Source organism: Cupressus sempervirens, chromosome 6 (genome assembly GCF_028749045.1).
Source record: "Cupressus sempervirens isolate cs-2001-9-10 chromosome 6, ASM2874904v1, whole genome shotgun sequence".
In the NCBI taxonomy this organism is placed as follows: Eukaryota; Viridiplantae; Streptophyta; class Pinopsida; order Cupressales; family Cupressaceae; genus Cupressus; species Cupressus sempervirens.
In genome coordinates, this window is record NC_143123.1 from 55,479,157 (window position 1) to 55,500,082 (window position 20,926).

A 20,926-nucleotide genomic window follows, 5' to 3' on the forward strand; every position below is an offset into this window, starting at 1 on the left:
TTGGATAGCAGACACTCTAATTGCATAAATAGGAAGAATGGTTTTGAGTACCTTACTTACAACTATTTTGTCATCAATTTCTCCTCTAGATGCTTTGATTGCACTTACACTTTCTTTGATTCTTTCCATATATACTGCAATTTTTTCATCTTCTCTCATTTTTATTTGATCAAATTGACCTCTGAGACTTTCTTCTTTGGCTCTTCTTACATTTTCATCTCCTCCACAGATGTCTTTCAGTTGGTCCACATTGCATGATCTATTTTGCAATCTTTTACTTCATCAAATTCAGTATAATTGAGAGCAGATGCAATATCAATCATCACATGATGTTATGATTCTTCTTTTTAGCAATATCTTCAACTGATAATTCTCTAGTAGGAGTTTTATATTTAACAACAAGATATTTACAACCTAAATCACTGATAGTCACTAGATGTAATCTCATAAGTCCTTGCCATCCTGCAAAATTATCTCTATTCAATTTGGGAATCTCTCTTCTGTAAAACATCCTAGTGTTTAGCTTAGGTCCTTTAAACCTTCTTTGCAAGCACCAAAATCTCTGATACCAATTTTTTAAAATATAAGATGAGTAAGTGAGAAGGGAGGGGTGAATTGTTACTACAAAAATAAATCCCAGATGCCTTAGATGTCAATACAAAATAATTCTGTGAAAGCTTAATTTTGCTAATGCTTGATAAAAAAAGAAATGTTGTAAGTCGGTAAATACTAAATATGCTCTATAAACATTTACCACAAAAATATTAAGATGTTATCTTTGATTATCATTACTTTAAATTAGTTGCAAACACCTAAAGGGAATAGCATGAACACATTAGACACCAAGATTTAACATGGAATTCCAATTTGGAAAAATCCACCAATTACAACTAGTTACTTTTTATCACTCTTCTGAGGTGAGCCCTATTAGGATCCAACCCTATTAAAGTTTACAAAAGACATTGTTAGGTGTGACCCTATTAGTGGATTTAATCACCCTAGTAGGAATGGCCTTGTTAGAGGTCTTTAGACAATTCAATAAAACTTCCACCTTGTTAAAGGATTTACAAATAACTGTTAAGCCAACTCTATTAAGAGATTTAGATCATACTACAATGGTTAGAGAGCAAGAATGGCATGACCTAATCTTAGGTGCAACTGAATTGCTGATTACAAATCTCAATTCTGGCTTGTATACTTGATCCTTCCTAATCAAATATAACTATATAACTTCTCAAGGATATTCTACTTACTCTTCTGATTTGCTTCCTTTTAGCATCATTAAATTTTCAAAAAATTTCCATACATTCACACATGCTTCACACACTCTATCCAACAATTTGAACTTTTATTTATATCTTACATTTTATCAAGTCATCTCAAATGCAACTTAGAATAACTAATATTCATCTTCTCAGTCAGCTAAAACCAATAGAACCCAATAGTGGCATGTTGTGATGGTTATGTTGTTGAGTTATTATCCTTGCCATCATGGTTCAAATCTAATGGGGATGAGGTCCCCTATTTTTGTGGCCTCACTAGTTCATAGCTCTAGGTCAATGCATTTATCCCTCTTAAAAAAGAATAAGCTAGAACCAACATATAAATGAATTAAACTCAATATCCCAAAATAAGAAAATCCTTCATTAGCCAACCCTGCTTGGCAGACACTAAATTAGAAATGATTTTCCTATGTTAACCAAGTGAACTTGGTTAACATTGTATACTTGCATAGATCCTATAGTAACTGAGTGAGCTCAGTAAGCATTGGTTCCATCCAACATTTCCTTCATTAACTGAGTGAGCCTGGTTTACACTGAACTTCTACAATCTTTCCTTTGACACCTAAGTGAACTCAGTAAACATTTTCTTTTGAACTAAAAAAACTTTGGAATGCTTGGTAGCCATAGGAAACTATCTTCAATGCTCGAGTGAGGTTGGCATGCACTGACTAATAATGATATGACATTTTGTGTAACATCAAAGACAATGCACAATTAATCAATTGTTCCAACAGGTTTGTGCTTTTACTTGACTATATACAAATTACATTTATGTATTCTACGAAATTTTACAATAGTTATTTTTGTTCTACATTTTAGAAGAGATTGAAAAATCCTATAGCTCTAGTCTTGAGGTCAAGAGACTCAAGATTTTCTTAGGACACAAGTGGTAAGTAGACCCCAACTTATAGCCAATGGCTATGAGGCAACATATATGCACCTACTCCAATGTTTTTACTCTAAGTACAATATATTCACTTTACAAAAACTTGCATTTTCATGGAACCATAGAAGGTGCCCAAGCTACACATGGGCTTTGATTGAGACAACTTCTTATTATGTGAAGAGTTGATATTTCTCCTGAATATTTAGTGTCCATGCTAGGGGAAGGGACCCAATAGCCCCTAGGCTAACTTCATGCATCTAGATCTCCTAAACCATTAATTGAATTGTTTCAAATTTTTTGGTGTACCTTTATAGGTGACTAAAGAACTTAAAGCTAAGGTTTCACCATTTGAGCATTTATGAAACTCTTTGTATAGGCCACAAAGTGTGAAGCAGTAAAAAAGTTCCATTTTAAAACACTTGCTTATTGTTAGAGTAAATAATTAATTACTAATTATTTATTCTATTTACTTAAGCTTACTTAGGTAAATGCATTTCATTTATTAGTTGTAGTCTAGGAGTTTGTTATAAGTTGTTGACAATACAAGAGTTTGTTCTCTCCTAAGTCATACTTATCCTTGATAGCTACAATGATCAAAACTAGAAACAAGCTTATACAAAACATAGTACAGCTCAAAACAAAGGAAAACATGCCAGGAAAATGATCCTCGAGCCTAAAACACTCAAGATATCCACCATATAGAAAAAATGCCAAAAATATGATAGAAAGAGCATGGACCAAAATCTAAGCAAAAGGATCACATTTTTGAAAAGGTGACAAAACCACCTTTCCAAAAATATAAAGTTTTCAAAAAATGGGCATGGGACGCAAAAGATATTAACTATTTTCATAAAGCACCATGGGGAGGATAGGTGTTTTCTATTTTAGGAATTCTCCCTTTGTCAAGTGAGTGTCCCTTCCATGACATTAGCCTCATGTAGCGTCAATGTGACCATGTCTTTATAGGTGTTTGTACTTCTTCCACTCTCATCGTTCTTGGTTCGTCTGTAGGAGATTTATGGCCCATCTTCTCAATTGCCTACATTAAGGCAGGGTTATGCTATTGTTCTAATGCATCCTTGGTTCAATGGTTCGATAGTGTGAGCTATGTATTTAGTGGTTGATCCTATATACAAGGCGATTGTAGTGGCTGGCTACCTATGCATTTTGGTGAGATGGATCATCTACCATATAGACACACTCGGTTCGTGCCTTCTTCTTCCATGGAAATTCTTCAAATCAGCAATTTTCTTTTAGATGGAAAATTTTGTGGCTTCTACATGCTTCAGTGATGCTCTTCATCATCACTCCTTGTTCTTGTTTTAGGAGACAATTTCTCTAGTTGGAGGCTTCTTCAGTTCTTCACTAGGTTCTTACCTCTTTTTGGGGGAGGATTTTTCCCAAATGGTTTTCTCTCTTCCCCCATTTTCAAAGGTTGCATCTTTTGCATTTGTACATGGGTACCTAACATGGCCTCATTGCTGAGACCCATTCTACATCCATCTTAGTTTTGTGAGCTTAAGGCATTTCCCTAAGTTGCACTTAAGAAGGGGTGTTACAGTAAATAATTAATTACTAATTATTTATTCTATTTACTTAAGCTTCCTTAGGTAACTGCATTTCATTTATTAGTTGTAGTCTAGGAGTTTGTTATAAGTAGTTGACAATACAAGAGCTTGTTCTCTCCTAAGTCATACTTATCCTCTCACATTGTTCGAGGACTTTCCACCTTATGTGGATGTATGCTTAGTTGTCACACTTATCTCCTAGCATCTTCTAGCTTGTTCTAGGAGATTTCTTGAGGCCTTTATAAGTGGTCTCTCCCTCATTGTATATCATCTTATATTGCATATTGTAAATACATATTTTCTTGTGTTTGCATATTTTCTCTCTCATGTTTGTTTAGGGTTTTCACCTTGCTCCACACTCTTCTCTCCTTGGCTTCTCTTTGATAGGTTTTTTCATGCAGGTGATCTTGGGTGTCTTTGGAGTTGGATTTCATCAACTCCAACACTTATGTTCACCTCCAAATAATCACTCACCAAAAAAAAGTATGTGCGGCACAAATAGACCAATTAACAACTAAGAAAGCTAAAAGATGATCAACTATTATTACATATGCCATCAACTATTAGTCCATCTATTGGGACTTTTTCAAAGTGACAATTGGAGAGTATCTATCACAAAACCCTCATGATCATTGGACCCCCTAATGATTGTTGGATCTCTTCTCCTAATAGAAATACAATTTTTTTACAAGTTAAGTGATAAATTACCTATTCAACACACCATATCAATCTAATAAATTGGATCCACATGAATTCTATTCCCTCATAGTATCATGGAAGCATATTTTCCTTCCATTCTTATTCCTTATATGTATTCCAAGTCATTTATCCAATTTATTATAAGTTGTGGGCCATTATAAATCTTTAGTATTCCTTCCTCATAGTCATCAAGTTAGAATAGAAAATATATTATAGTGTGAATTTGGAAGCCCATTTAGAGTCAAGGAATTCTATACTGCAATATTATTATGACCCCCCTTGAAAATATCATAGTTATGTGGAATTGAATGAAAGGCAGTGGGATCTGAAGCATCTAGAAGAAACTTGCAAATTAAATTTAAGCCACAATCTTGAATGCCATTATTTACATAGTTACTTGTGATTATATAATTAGGTGTTTCTACTTGAAAAACTCTCACAAGTATAGGTTTGAAAATATCATCATTGATGTCTCCATTTGAACTAGTTGTTTCTTTTCTATTTTAAATTCTTGTGGCAGCTTCACACTTCTTTTTGAGATGGGTGTTCCAATAATTCTTTATTTCATTAGTTGTTCTCCGAGGAAACCTTCCTATAATCAAAGACCAGCTTCATATATACATATCAAACATAGAAATAAATTGATTCATATACTAGATTTAAAAGGGAAATTAATATATGAATCACATAACATGTCATTAACAAACTAGTTGCCGAGTGTTAGTTCAAAATTTTTCAGAGTCACCATTTTTATTTTTCTAGTTCACTCCTTTTGATTGTTTATTTTGAACCATTGGTTCTACCTATCAGTTGCAACTTGAGGTACAATAAACCATTTCAGTAATTCATTTTTGAACCTTGTCCTATCATTATTCCTTCCTTTATGCTCATTTTTGACCAAGTCTAATCCCCAGATTTCTTTTGCAAATGTATTAATTGAGGCCATGTCCAAAGATTCAAAATTTTCTTAAGAAACTCATGAACCCTTTATAACACTTCCAAATGAAATGAAGTAACTGTGAACCTCTTGTACCATTAGTACTATTTGAAAATTTTTCAAAAGCTCAATAAGTTCATCACTTCAAATCCTTTTTAGTTCTCATGCAATATCATTGGTGGGCCCTAGCTTGATGTGTCATGGAATCCAAAGAGGAAATGTACTATAGTTCTAGATGCCTCGTGGAGTCTGACACACTCGTGTATGTCTTCATCATTTGTGGAAAGGTACTAAATAAATAATGTTTGAAGTAAGGTAATAATTAATAGTTGGGATGAGATTTAGGTTTGGAGGACAAAAGTGAAGATCTGGCACACGCAAAGGAAAAATATCATTTAAGTATCTTGCTTTCTATTTAATAATGGATGCCAATTTGTCCCATCACCCTTTTCTCATGGCATGTGTAATACATTATGTCCTCATAATTAATGCCCTATATCTATTATGAATTGTATACGATAAAAATCTTTTCTTTTCGAAAGGCATACATTTCTTGAATTGATTTAAGTATTAGCAGCAAAAGTTTGAGGAAGGAGAATCGACTTTCATAGTTGTCATAGTTGCTTCTCTTCAAGTAACTCTTGTGTTCTCTAACTCTTTTTCTTTCACTTGTTAGTAGAAAAGATTGTAACTGCTTCTTTTATTTTCAAAGAAATGGGGGGAATTCTAAATCATAAGGTCCACATTGTATATATTCAAAATGCTCACAACTTGCATAGTAAGTCATCCATTGTGTCAGAAATAGACCTTTGAGGATTTGATCTAGGTAGAGTAAAAGAAAGGTTATGTGAGAAGCTTTCAGAAACCTTTTCTACTAAAGTCTTGGATACCAATTTCCTTATGGCCTCCACCTTCCCATCAGCATATCTGTGTTCAGAATTCATTTAGGAATGTATCCAAATGTATGATATGCTTAGCAAAAATATTTTGAAAAGGGATAGAAGTGTACTGCTGAGCATCATGAGGGAAACCATGTCTAAGTTATTTAAGCTTGAAGAACAAGAGTTCATCGATTTGAGTCCTACATTATCATTGGCCATATTTTTAGAAAAGTCTAATGTCTATAGAAATATCATTGCAAAGAGTTGGATTGAAGCTTCTTACAAAGGTGGCTCTAGGTTACCCAAAAACCTCAAGAAAGGCCAAGTGACCTCACAAGTTCATGATGTAATGGCTTGGTTGCACCAGATTTATGGCTCTCTAGATGTGTCTTCTTTTAAGGAATAGATTTACTTTTACATTCAGATCATGTTGAATGGGTCTCAATTCTTAGACTCAACTGAAATGATGGAAAGTTCTATAAGAAATCAGCTCAAGGGAGCTTTAAACCTAAATAAAGATTTCCATATATCTTCATATCTAATTTATATGATGGAAATACTCAGGACTTGGAGTATCTACCCCATGAATCTTGGATAGAAAATATTACTATACATAATTACTATCCTATGTTGCATAAAGATAAAGCCTTGGGAAACTTTAGGAAAGTTCATGATATTTTCTCAAGAAAATTGTGTTTTGAAATAAAGGATACTCCCCTTCATAGATTTTCTCATGAATCTTGGAAGTTTGTTCAATCCTTTGGTAGCATATACATTCAATTTCCTAATTTCACTTATGTGAGGATAGTTGGTTTTGATGAAGAAACCTTAGAACTCCGCATATTTTCTCTTCATTGTTTTATCTTGGGAGAGGTGTCTCAACAATTGATTTTAGTCATAAACAAGTTTTCTACTGATGAAGCTTTTGATATCATCTTCCCACTCAAACTAGGAAAATTAACCTATCGAAGTATGAAAGATGCTTGTAATGCCAACCTCTACTCGAATTTTCTGTTGTATTGCTAGATTCTTTTAGGCCATTTTTTGGATTATGTTTTATGATTATTGACACTTGGTTACCATATTAGATTAAATGTATTTCATAATCAGTTTATATATGTGATGAGTTACTAATTTATTTTAGTTATTATAGGATTATTTTGATGATGATATATATGTTCATTTAATGACTTTTAGATATTTCATGATGTTAGTTAGAGGATTGATTTATATACAATTTTATGGTTACTTACCCCATACTTGCATGTGTATGGTGTACCTATTTGTTTTACTTTATGTACATGACATTTCTGATGTGTTTGAGGAAGGGAGTCATAGTCACCCACTAGTTCTATGATCTACATGATGGACCACTTCTAGACTTTGCCTATTTAGTTAGAATATATGTGTTTGTACATGTGTGGAATTTATGTAGGTTGTAGCTAGCGAGTATAAACTTCCCTGAATTGCTAGGATGAGTGTACCCTATCATAGTATTTCAATAGTATAAGTGGGTAGATAACTCTTAGGTCCAAATCCTAACCTAAGCCAATTATCCTAGAAAATAGGACAAATATTTGAGTTTCTTTCACCTTTTTAAATTCAAGTAACGTGAATTCATGACTTTGACCTTGGAGTTTGATTTAGTTTTATGTTCTATATGATGGGTTTTTGCATTCAATTTTTTGGGTGTGTGATGATTTTTAGTTATAATTAAATCAAACTAAAAGACAATTTAATGATTAAATTTAATGAAAATTTTATAAAGAAAATTCAATATTTAATTATATTTAATTAATTGAAAAAATAATTAAATTTAAAAGATTTAATTAAAGTTCTAATTTTGGTGTATTTATATTTATTTAATTTAATTATTATTATTTAGGAGTTTTATTTTAATAATAAACCCTAAATAATATTTTTAGTTGAGCAATAATATTATTTGATTTATTAAAAACTAATTAAATTTATACTTTAAATAAGAAGTCTAAAATTAGAAGTCTAAGTTTAGAGGTCTAAATTTAGAAAATTGGTTAAAGAGAAATTAGAATATGATATTATTACATTATTAAATATGCACTTCAGTTTAAAATATTTATCTTAAAAGTCTAATTTAAGAAGTAGGATAAAAATAGAATTAAAAGATTAAGGATTTAATATTTTTTTTATTATGATTATTTAATTAATAATTATTAAATTAGAGTTACATTTAAATAATGAGCTTTAATTATTCTTGTTAATTTAAATAATAAACTATGCTTTAAATAGTGCTTGCACTAATTAATAAAGTGGAGGAAAAGAAAATATAAAAGAATATTTTAATTAAAAAGTTCTTTAAATGTGCATGAAAGAATTAAATTTAAAATATTTGATTAACATTCTAATTTGGGGGTATTTATATTTATTTAATTTAATAATGATATATTAAGGAGTTTTATTTTTAGTAAACCCTAAATAATATTATTAGTTAAATTGATAAATAAATAAGGGAGAGGAAGCTTTAATTTAATAAAGTTTATTTTAATTAAATTGCATAAAGTGTGTGCATGAAAATTAAAATATAATAATTAAAGACAGAGAATTTTTGTATGATTGCATGATCAAAGCCCTAATTTGGGGGAAACAACTTATTTATTAAGGAAATTAGAGATTATTTCTAGATACATAGGTTTGGAGGAGCCAATTTGTAAAAAGAGGGTTTTCAAAAGAAAAGGAAGATTCTTGTGTGTTTGTGCATTCGTTGTTTTAGCGTCAGATCTAGATAGGATCTTGTGGGTTTGTGCAGTAGTTGCTCATTCTTTGAATTCCTATCTTCTCCTTGATAGAGTTGACTTGTTAGTATGCCTTGTTAGTACAATAGGATACTAGTGCCTCATAGAGTCACCAGGGGGCTAGAGCATTAAAAGACTAGACTAGGTAACCTTAGAGGTCACTCATGTAGTCACACTTTCCCACTTGCATAGTAGATTTCCTATGTGTCTTTGTTGCCTCTGGGTTTAGTTGATTCTTGCGTCTTGGTACCCCTTTGAGATGTTTTGCTTTCAGGTGATTCCTTGAACGTAGATGTTGGTTTTAAATTTTGAGTTTTCTATCCTATTTGGGACATGAGTTTATCTCTTTAGCATGGTGGGAGTGGACCTTTTTAGGTTTCACGAGGTCGGGTGGTATAGCATTTTCTTATACCATTGAGATTCAACCGTTTGATGTTGCTGCTAGATATGCTTATGTAGATGTTCCTTTCTATCCAATCTTGTAGTTCTATGATCGATGGTTATACTCTAAGTATATTGTATTTAATTTCATATATCTTATGAGATGTTGTATATTAAAGAGATCATATTTCCACAATCCATTGCATAATATATTTGTTTCTGGATTTGATTGTGTAGAGATTTTTATCATGATCACGATGAAAAGAGAGCAAGAGATGCAAAATAAAAATGAGTTGCAGAAGTTGACTAACCCAAAAGATATAGGTACCAAGAGGAAGAGAGATTTCACACTCTTCCTCTTGGTACCTATAACTTTTGGGTTAGTCAACTTTTGCAACTCATTTTATTTTGCATCTCTTGCTCTCTTTTCATCCTGATGATGGATCATGTAGTGTGATTCAAAAAGTTGATGGTAAAAATCTCTACACAATCAAATCTGGAAACAAACATATTATGTTGTATATTACTGATGATGTATACTCTTTCAACCTTTCATACCTTGTGACTTGTACAATGGATGATTATGCATTCTGTTCGTTGCCAAGTGGCATCCCATAATTGTATATTGTTTAAATGGATTTGTACTTGTGATTATTCTTTGATGTGGTTATGTTGTATTTTGGATTTAGTATTAATTAAACTTAAATGTGATTCAATGTCATGGAACACTAAGAGATGCAATCTATTTTATGATGGTTGTTATGTATGTGAGTTAATGCTTCCACTATATTTTATCTCTTGTTATTATTGCTTTTGCTATATTATATCTATTGTTGTTCATTATCTTTAAAAAAAAAGATGTTTGACAAAGTTAGTGAAACTTTAGGTAAATTTCTTTTGGGTTCCCTGGCGGGGTGTTACAATGCTACCTATATAAGTGTAGACTTGAGCAATTTTCATCTTAGTTCCTATCACGCTAGACAAAATTTTGATAGAAAAGGATAGCTCATAGCCTATTTGAACCGCATGTGAAGTTTTTGCATGTTCCTAATATTGAAGATTTTTGGGAAGGCTGTGTAGATGAATTGGAAGTTTGGAGGAGGGAATCTACCAAGCTTACTATTTCCCAAATTAAGCTTTTTAAATTGAATTTGGATATAGATGCTATGGATATTGAAGAGGATAAAAAAGATCTAGTAGACATCTAAATAATTGAGTCTTTAATTTCTAACAAGGTCATTACAAACTAAAATTTTGAGGAAGAAGATAATATCCTTGAAATAACAAAGGATGTGCTTCAAAGAACAAATTCTTGGTTAAAAATGAAAAAAAATTAAACATGCTAAAAGACCAATTGATTCTAATGCTGATCTCAAAACTATAGGTAGTAGGAGATCCTTGTGAAAGGAAATAATCCCCCTCTAGTAAAAAAGGCTTGTTCCGAGAACACAACCAGGATGTTGACACTTGTTGGATGTAATGAAGCTATTTAGGTTGACAGTGAACTTGACAAGGATATAGGTGGTGTGCTCATTGACAATATTTAGTGAGTTCAAATGATACTTTAGTCAAAGGAAATGAACATCAGAAAGTTCCTAATTCCACACCAAACTAGCTAGTTGCCTCAATTAACAAAAAGAGAAGCCTAGTCCCTATTTTCTTTCCTATTGATAACATTGTGAGAAAGCATACTAGCAAACCCTCAAATTCCAAAAGAACTAAAAGCTCAACTAGGATGGTGTTTGACTAGGAAATGGGCAACAATATTGCTGAAATGGTCACTTGCAATCATAAAGAAGACATGAGTGCATTAGATTTGAGTAATTTTGAGATTACTGACACAAATTTAGGGTGATCAACCAAGAAATGAAATAACACTAGGTGGAATCATCCAATAAACAAATTATTCTTCAATCACAAAAGGATGGCATTGAAAATATCCTATGTTTGATCCTAGTGTACCTGAGAATGAACAGTTGATGAGTGATCTAAAGAAAGGAAACTCCTTAATTTTTGTCATCCATAGCTGGATAGACTGAATAATAAATTTGCCCACTAATTTTATATAGGATTTGCATAAGATATTTACTTTTGTTGAAGTGGTGATAAGTGAAGTCCGTATACATGACAATGTGGAAAGCAAAATCTGAAAGGCTATTAGCCATGGTTGCTCAGTTAGCAAATGTGGAAGAATATGGTCCAAATAAATTCTTGGAGGAGAATCCTTTGTAACTAGTTAATGTAGGGCTTATTCTTGTATTGTGAAAGAACAAAGCTTGGTGAGTCTCTAACCATGGTTCAACCATTTCTCAAATACAGTCTTTTGAAAAGGAGTTCAAAAAAGTTTAGGATGGTTTGAACAAAGACTTGCAAATCATTAGTTTGACTCCTTTTGTGCCTTTTAAAGAAGGGGGTTCTGCTGTAGAAGCATTGGTTATATAATATGAAGAACCTCTAAATGCAATCAAAGATGGAGCTGAACTGACCACGATGAACCTTACCAAAATTGCCAAGGTAGAGATTATCATAAACATGTGCAACCAAAAGCTCATAGAGTATTTAGATAGTGTCACTAAGATGAAACTGGACAAGGACATGTGGAAAAATCATTTAAAAACCATAAAGAGCTTGAACAAGAATGCCATGTCTGAGTTCATAGACACATAAAAAGTTTGGAAGCTTGTGCAAGGACCTTCTATCCTAGATGAGGATTAAGAAGAAGAAGATCCACTAGAGAAGAAGAATGGTGTCTCTCTTTGAAAAGAATTTTCTTTCTATTTCTTTTTCAAGTTTTAACTATTAATTAGTTGTTTCTTGGGTTGTGTACCTGTTAAACTTGATTTAACTACTTTTAAAACTGTTTGAGAATTAGGTTTTGATGGAGATTCTTGGACATTACTCTATTTAAGCTAGAAACTTAGTAATGTAGAAGGTTGGCAGTTTTTAATTGACATCATACTAGAAATTTTAATCTAGTTTTTAATTTTTATGCAAATATTTTGGATTTCTAGTATTATACAAGTACAAGATTTTTTTTGGATGATAAAAGGTTCTATAAATATATTCAAAGGTCTTATGCTTTGAATTGTTCTCTGTTGGTTTATGATTGAATTGACACTAAATTGTGGGATCTATATTTTGCAGCTGGGTGTATATATTATGCATAACTTAGATAATCTATCTATTTCACATTTCTCTTGAATAGTGTTTGATGGGAAAATTATGGATTTCCTCTACTTCATTGAACATTAAATTTGCTTTGGAGCTATTTAGTTGATTATCCCGCAATCCAAGAATAGATGGGATGCCTTATTACTTTATGGTTAAAAGTAATTCTTATTTAAGAACATTTCTATTGAATATCTGATAAGGGAGCTGAACCTTATTAAAATTCAAAGAGGAATTAAAGAAGCAAAAAAAAATTTGTTTGTCTTACGAGTTTCCACATAAAAGGTTCTAACTGTTTATTTTATTAAAAGGACAAATCTGTTTACTAACACCAAAAAGATGATATAATCTGATTATAAGTTCATCTTCATCACTTGAGATGTTTCCATGCTTAATATCTGACCTTAGATAGTTCAACCAATGCAATCTGCAGCTCTTTCCACACCGATTTAAACTTGCAACCATCACTAAAATATCACATATTCTACCCCAAAGAAGACCATTGTTCGAAAATAATAGATAATGCTATGCCTTCTAGAATAAAATTAACATCATATTGGTGTCGATTGAAAAGCTTTTAAGTTCTGTAATCTTGTATGATTTTAAGGCATTTTTATTGTTAATGTTGATTCTTTTGGAGTTCCCTAATTTAAATATTTCTTGAGTGCATTCTTCTATCACTCATCAATCCATGTCAGTACCAATCCAAAAGCTTGCAGTCCTTTTGATCTTAAAAGTTTTTTGATTAGACCATGTGTGTTTTTCCTTCTATTATCATAAGATTTCGGTAAACTATATCTCTACAAATCTAAGAGCTTTTAATCAACTAAATTGAATATTTCTGGATATGTGTATGTTTTCCTAATCAATCATTCATAAGATATCCTCAATTGATATCGGTATCATATAAATGGCTCGCAGTTTATTAAAACTTAAATAGATTTGTCTGTATCAATACCATCTGCTAACTTAAACTTTCTGCAGATTTATATGTTCTTTTAGCTTGAATATTTATGAATTAGACATATTTTCTTGTATCATTCATAAGATTTCCTCAATCCATATCAATGGATAATCTAAGAACTTAAACTGTCTGCACCTTTATATGTACTTATGAACTCTAATAGTTGGAGATATTAAATTTCTGCAATCTGATTATTTGTGTACTGCAGTCAATTATCTTCAATATTTCTAAATTAAACTGTGTTTAGGTTTTCCTTTTCATCATTTTTCAATACAATAGAATATGTTTGCGTGTAAGACATGTATAAATTTGGTTCAATGGCATCCTACACATAAATAAAACATGATGTTGCCCTTCACAACCAAATGAAACATGAATGTTTGTGTTTTTTTAATAGTCCCTTCCTTCTATTAATGTTTTAGACTAAACATAGATGTTGATATTATATTGTTATAGACAATATTATTAATATTTAATATTAAAATATAGGAAAGAAGGCACTCCACCAGATTGAACTACTAATATTTGATAAATTTGAATAAGAAAGAAGTGGTTGGCGATCCATATATTGTTGTAGACTAGCTTTCACAGAAAATAAAGCTGAAACGAACTTAGGAAATTGATATGTTTATATAAATTCCGCAATATTTAATATTTCTGTCAAATGAGATTTCATGTGTGGGGAAATTAAAGCAAATAGGATAGGATGGTTTCTGGTCTTATCAAATTGTTTCACTCACGCCTAATTTTTCTATTTCTGGAATTACTTCTATTCTTACTGTACTCTTTTAAAGTAGTTTTTGTTCGGAGTCTCCCTTAGTTTCATTATTGTACTAATACATTACTACCAGCTATATTCTAAAGATTGTAACTAAACATTAAAAAAGCATTTTTCTGCAATCTTTAGATTATTCTAGTTGACCATTATATATATATATATATATATAAAAACAATAAGATAACAAATAAAAATATAATCAAAATTAAAACTATAAATAATAGATGTGATCAAAGTCAACAAAATTTGAAATAATAGATTTAAACAATATTAAAAACTATGAAGTTTCAAATATAAATAATAAATATATATATATAGAAAAATTCTTGTAAAGTAATCATATTTTTTTGTGGGGAGGGACTTACTTTTCTACTATTCTAAATAATATAGCACAATTAACTCTTTTTGATAATAGTCTAACATCATAGAGTACTTAGAATGAGTCTTATGAACCATTCATTAGAAAGCCCCTTAAGCTCATCAATTGATAAGTAGGGGATAATTTCAACAGCAAGTCAAATTGTGATATTGCTATTAGGATTTAACAGTGTGATTTTTTGAGTCAAACTCATTGACCCATATTTCATGAGTAGTGATTCAACATGAATCCATCTTTCATGAGAATAAATGGAACACTTAGCACTCATTGGATCTAGGTGATGCTCACAAGGGTGAAGCACCAGGACTTCCCGGGAGGTCACCCATCCCTTTACTACTCCAGCCTGAGTGTGCTTAGCTATGAAGTTTCCTTCATGGTTAAACCCAAAGATTGCAATCCCATTTACAAAACCTTCACCAAGTGTTGTGCCTTATGGACCATTTATTAGAAAGCCCCTTAAGCTCATCAATTGATAAGTAGTCTAGATAATTTTCACAAAAAGTCAAATTGTGATATTGCTATTAGGATTTAATTGTGTGATTTTTTGAGTCAAAATCATTGACCCATATTTCATGAGTAGTGATTCAACATGAATCCATCTCTCATGAGAATAAATGAAACACTTAGCACTCACTAGATCTAAGTGATGCTCACAAGGGTGAAGCATTGGGACTTCCCAGGAGGTCACCCATCCCAGTATTGTCAATAGGTTTTTATAGGTTTGCAACATAATGTGAATAGGTTTTTATTTCTTAAGTGAAAGAAATTGACAAATAGTGAAATGATTGATAGATGATTTCTATGTATGCAAAGCTCATTAATACTTCTAGATATTGATAGTTTAGACAATATGTAAATTACTAATCACAATTTATACAAACTATACAAAAAATCAACTTAGCCATATAACAATAAAATTGTGTCTTAAAAACAACCCAAAACCACATTTGATGTATACAACTATACAAATATTGTAAAAACCTATGATGAGCTCTACAAGAAGAAGTAGATAGGAAATAATTTGTTTGAATTTGAGTGATGGAAAATAGATATAGAAAGATTTGATTTGTAGATATCAAAATGTGTTATAGTTTGGTTAGGGGACTCTTACTAGGATATCCTTTATTAAATCTATGGTCAATCCTAACTTTTTCTTGAAATATCTAGGACTATTGATTGCTTTTAGGACATATTTGAATTAGTGGAAAGTGTTTCCAAGGTAAGTGGATCCTCTCCTCATATGTCTATAAATCATATGGATTCTAGAGGGGCTTGAAAGATTTTTTTTATAATTCTCCTAGAACATTGAAAGGAGGGCTTTTAGTAGATAAGATTAGTGCTAGTTCTAGTATTGATATCCTTGATCCTACCCTTAATTGATCCACTAATTGAATACAAGATTCCTTGGTCAAAATTTGTGGTGGTCATTGCTCTAACATTGTTCTCACTAGAATATGGGTTTTAACATCTTGCGATTTGAAGGGATCAATCTATGTCTCTACCATTCCAAAAGTTTTTCTTTTCTTTTCCTTCACCTTAAAGGAGCATTTTGTTTGTGTCCTTTCTATGAGGTCTTGATTTTATGGTAACAAAAACTTTGTAATTGTGCAAGTGGAGGTAGGGGTTTGATATATCTAACCTATATTTAAGTCTCCCTAATCTTCCTTTAAAATTTTGGTATGAAGTAATTTAAGGAATCACAAGTTCTTTTTATAAAATATTGGGTTCGTCCACATCATGACCAAACATATAGCTAGATTCTTGTTTCATTTTTGTGTTTCTATAGAACCTAGAGATTTTATTCCCATGTTAGTTAAGCTTAAATCATATTTGGGGTCATAGACAAAAAGAACTAAATATGAGAACTTTAATCTTTGTTGTCCAAGTTTTCTTGTCACTAGGCCATCTTAGTTATAAAATTTGCGAGGATATAGAATAGGAAAATTGCATTACTTTGGACTCTCCTTCCTCCCCCAAAGCTCATAACTTGGTTTCTCACTTTCCTTATTTGGTTGATAGAAAATTTATTCATGTTTTTTTTATAGACATCTTCAGCATGGTTGGGGATGTTAAGTTAATGGTTGATAATAGTTTAAAGTATGATTTATTTGGTTCTACCATTGAAGTTTTTTTAGAGTGAATTAGTGGTGGATCATATTCTAATAGACATCTCATCACCTAATCTTCATTTAGTCCCCTTTCATGATGTGATGCTCCCCTTCTATCCACTCGAAAATTCCTCATACCTCACTCTTCTCATCCCCCTATTACCCCTAGACTCAGTGTTCTTTCTTCAGGTTCCCTTACCTTTTCATCTATTGTTCATTTTTCTACAATATCTCGTTCCCCTCTTTTTCTTAAGGATACGGATCCTATTCATCTCATGTCTTACGCTTAAAAGTTCACAAATATTCTGATGCGGGGAACATCAATAAAATAGGTCATAGATCAATAAAAGATATTCAAGAGCCTATGAAAAGTTTTGTTTTATAATGGTAGCCAAAGTACTATAGAGAAGTATTGTTGGCATAAAATCAAAAGATGACTATTCCCTCTTGGAATATCCAAGGGATAAATGGCATTCACTAAAAGATTTTAGCAAAAATCTAATAAATGATCTTAATTTAGAAATTCTTCTTATCTAAGAAATTAAATTTATAGAGCACGAATTACAGTACAAATAAGTAATTTCATCTAGATTTTTAAATTTTGTGGTTGTTGGTATAGGTGAAGCTTTTAGGGTTTTGGTTGTTCTTTGGCATTGATCATTCTAGAATTGGTTCCTATATTTTCAATATGAAACTATTCCACACATCTCCTTCATTGATGTTTTCTCTTCAACAAAATGGATATTGTCTAACATTCATGCTCCTAATAGTGTGATGTACAAACAAGTGATTTCTAGGACTCTATTCTTCTAGATTTGTCTCATTTTTGGATGTTGATTGCATGCTAACTGGGTACTTTAAATCTCTTCTTTTACCTTTTAAAAAATAAAGTGAAATTCTAATTTCTCATATTCAATTAAAGATCTTCAGGATTTTACATCAAATGGTCACATTTTGGGTATAGAGTTTATGTGTAATAAGTTTACCTAGTCTAATATGCGTACTACTAATCATCATATTATGGTGAGATTGGATTGTTATATTATTTCTTCTACTTGACCCATATATGATAAAATAAAATTGTACCCTCATTTAGACTTGGTTCATATAATGTTCATATTGTCATCAATTGGGAATCCATGAGTTGCCAAGAAATATTTCCTTTTATAATTGAAGCAACATGGACACATAACCTAGATTTTAATGATCTTCATACCGATTAGTAGTCTGTGAAATTTCAAGGTAATTCCATATTTATATTGGAAAGAAAGATGATATTGATTGAAACCAATTTGACACATTGGAAAAAGTATTCCCTCAGTAACATTTTCCTCTAAGAAAAATATTTTAAAATTATAGATTCCTCAAGTTTAGAGTTAGACTCAAAAGGATGGTTAGTCACTCTAGATTTATATGGAAGCAAAGTCTTTATTGACTAAACTTCACATTATCAAATAAAAAGAAGAAATACATAAAATTTAGTAGATAAAGGAGGGAGATAAGAGGACTAAGTTTTTTCTCTAGTCATTTGTCAAAAACAAAAGAAGAAATGCTATTAGAGAAATAACAAACTCAAATGGGTCTATCCACAAGTTTGATGAAGATATTGATAGAGAACTAGTTGATTATTTTTCTTCTCTTCTTAATTAGAAGCCCTAAGTTAATCCTAATGCTTCTTTCATCTCCAACTCTTTTCTTAGTAATATTCTTAGGATTCTCTTTCCTAGGGATACCAAATGGATGAATGACATTGCCTTTCTAGAAGATGCCAATAAATTTACCTTCTTTCTTAGTCCTTACAAGGCTCTAGGAATTATTGGATTTCCCTTACTTTCCTTTAAAAATTATAGGATACTATTGGTAATGACATTTTAAGAGAGACTAGAGAAGTTTAATTATGTGAGGGATCTTAAATGAGCTTAATATTACTTTCCTAATGCCCATTCTTAAGAAATTTGGAGTTAACAAGATGTTAGAATTATGCCCATTAGTTTATGCAAAACTATTTACAAAATTTTGTCTAAACTTTTGTTGAATAAAATTGTCTCTTTTCTTGATAAGTTCATCCACCCTAGTATAAAGGCTTTGTCTTTGATATGTAGATCATCGATATAACTTTGTTATTTTTCATGAATCTCTTGACTCGATGATGAAAGAGAATATGCTCATAAAGTTAGATATTTTCAAAATCTATTATGTGGCCTCTTGGCCTTCCTTTTAGTAGTCCTAAATTAATATGGTTTCATGGTAAGATCTCCACTATACTAGAGGTGTGTATTCACTCACCCATATACTAAGATCTAGTGAATTTTTCCCCTAAAATTTTCTTCTCATATTCTATGGGGATCAAAGAGTGAGACCCTCTATCCTACTATCTTTTTATTTTACTTGTTGATGTGCTTGGTCACAATGTCACATATATTCTAGAGGGATCCCTCATGAGATTCAAACCTTAATCTTCATTTCCATTGGTATTTCCCCTATAGTTTGTGAATGATTTGATTCTTTTGGGTATAAATTCTTTCTTCAAGGATAAATAATGGATTTTTATTCTTAAGAATTATGCCTTGATTTTAGTAAAAAAAAAAATCTACATAAGAGTGTGATTTTTTATAATCCTCAAGATATTCAATTATTAATAGTTATTATTCTCAACTATTAGGTTTCTTTCCTACCTTCCACCTACTTAGGTATGCCTCTTACTATTGGTAATGTGCATAATTGTGTGTGGATTGGTCTTCTTGGAAGAGTTCAAGTTAAGCTAGCATCTTGGAAGGGACCTTTCTTAGCAATGCTTGACAACTCTAGATGTTAGTTCTACTTACACTTAAAGACCTCATGTCCCTATTCATAATGCTTATCATGTGGGTTAAAGAAACATAGTGCTATTAAAAGAATATTTTTGTGGTCTAGAAATGAAGATAAGAAGAGGATATTGTTGGTCAACTAAGCTCGAAAGTCTTCTCTCTCAAAGAAAATGGAGGATTAAATGTTCAAAATTTAAGCTCCTTGAACTTGACTCTTTTGTCTAAAAATAATTTGAATGGTTCCAAATATCTTCTACATGTGAATGGCTTGAAGTTCCCACATAATTTCTTGCCTCACAATTCTACTATATGGGAATTTTTTTGCAAAATATTCTTGGGGCAGCCTTATGTTAGGAAAATGTTTGGAAAATAGGTAATGTGTGAAAGGTTAATTTCTAGAGAGACACTTGGATTTCCAAGACTCCCCTTGAATACCACACATTGTTTGTGGCTATTCAAAGGAAGATTACTATAAAACTTGGATTTTAAGTGTATAAATATTGGGGTTTAACCCAAAGTCCTATTGCATAGAACATTGACCCTCTTTGATTCAAATGTGTCCTTAGAGAAATGATTGTTCAACTTTGACAACTTTTTAAAGCTCTACTAAAGAATTCCTTTTTTGATCCTCCATACCTATTCAATATACTTATTGAATACCAAGATTCAATTACTAGTTATAAAAAATAATAACTAATTAAGAAAAAGAGAGAAGATACATCTTTCATACTACCAAAGCTCTAGAATAGTATCTTAAAAAAAAAAATCTTATTAGAATGCATTCAAAAAAACCTTTCATCTTTTGGTAATTTTGGTGTGATGATTGCAATTAGGCTTAAAGAATTCTCTCTATCATTTTCTACTGTTTTCTAAAGAGTACTAATATTTTAATAAAAGTTATATTTGTGTATATAAAATACACGCTTATAAATTTTTAAAGAATATTTTATAAGTGATTAAATATCCTATAGCTCTAGGTGAAGGAAGTCAAGGTTATGTCAAGGTATGAGTTGAATGACTCACCGCAAGGAACACAACTTACTTATGGGCTTTGAATGAGAAAGCTTCTTATAATTATATGAAATATATACCAACGTCATAAGCCTTGTTTTACATTTCATAGAACTTCAACAATGCCATTTTTTTTTCTATGGGCATTTATGAAGGCCTGATAGTTCTGCTGAATACAATTTGTCTACAATTTAAATGTAGAAATTATTTGTTCGGCACATCAATCTGATAAATTGGATAGATATGACATATATTCACTCGTAGTGTCATGGAGGAATTTTTTTTTCTTCCGTATAACTTATTCC

The 20,926-nt window shown here is 31.4% G+C and overlaps 1 pseudogene; it reads right to left on the reverse strand.

The window, feature by feature from the left end:
- Positions 1-4,542: 4,542 nt before the first annotated feature.
- On the reverse strand, positions 4,543-13,039 carry LOC149551109 (transcription factor MYB3-like; annotated as a pseudogene).
- Between the last annotated feature and the right edge of the window lie 7,887 nt (positions 13,040-20,926).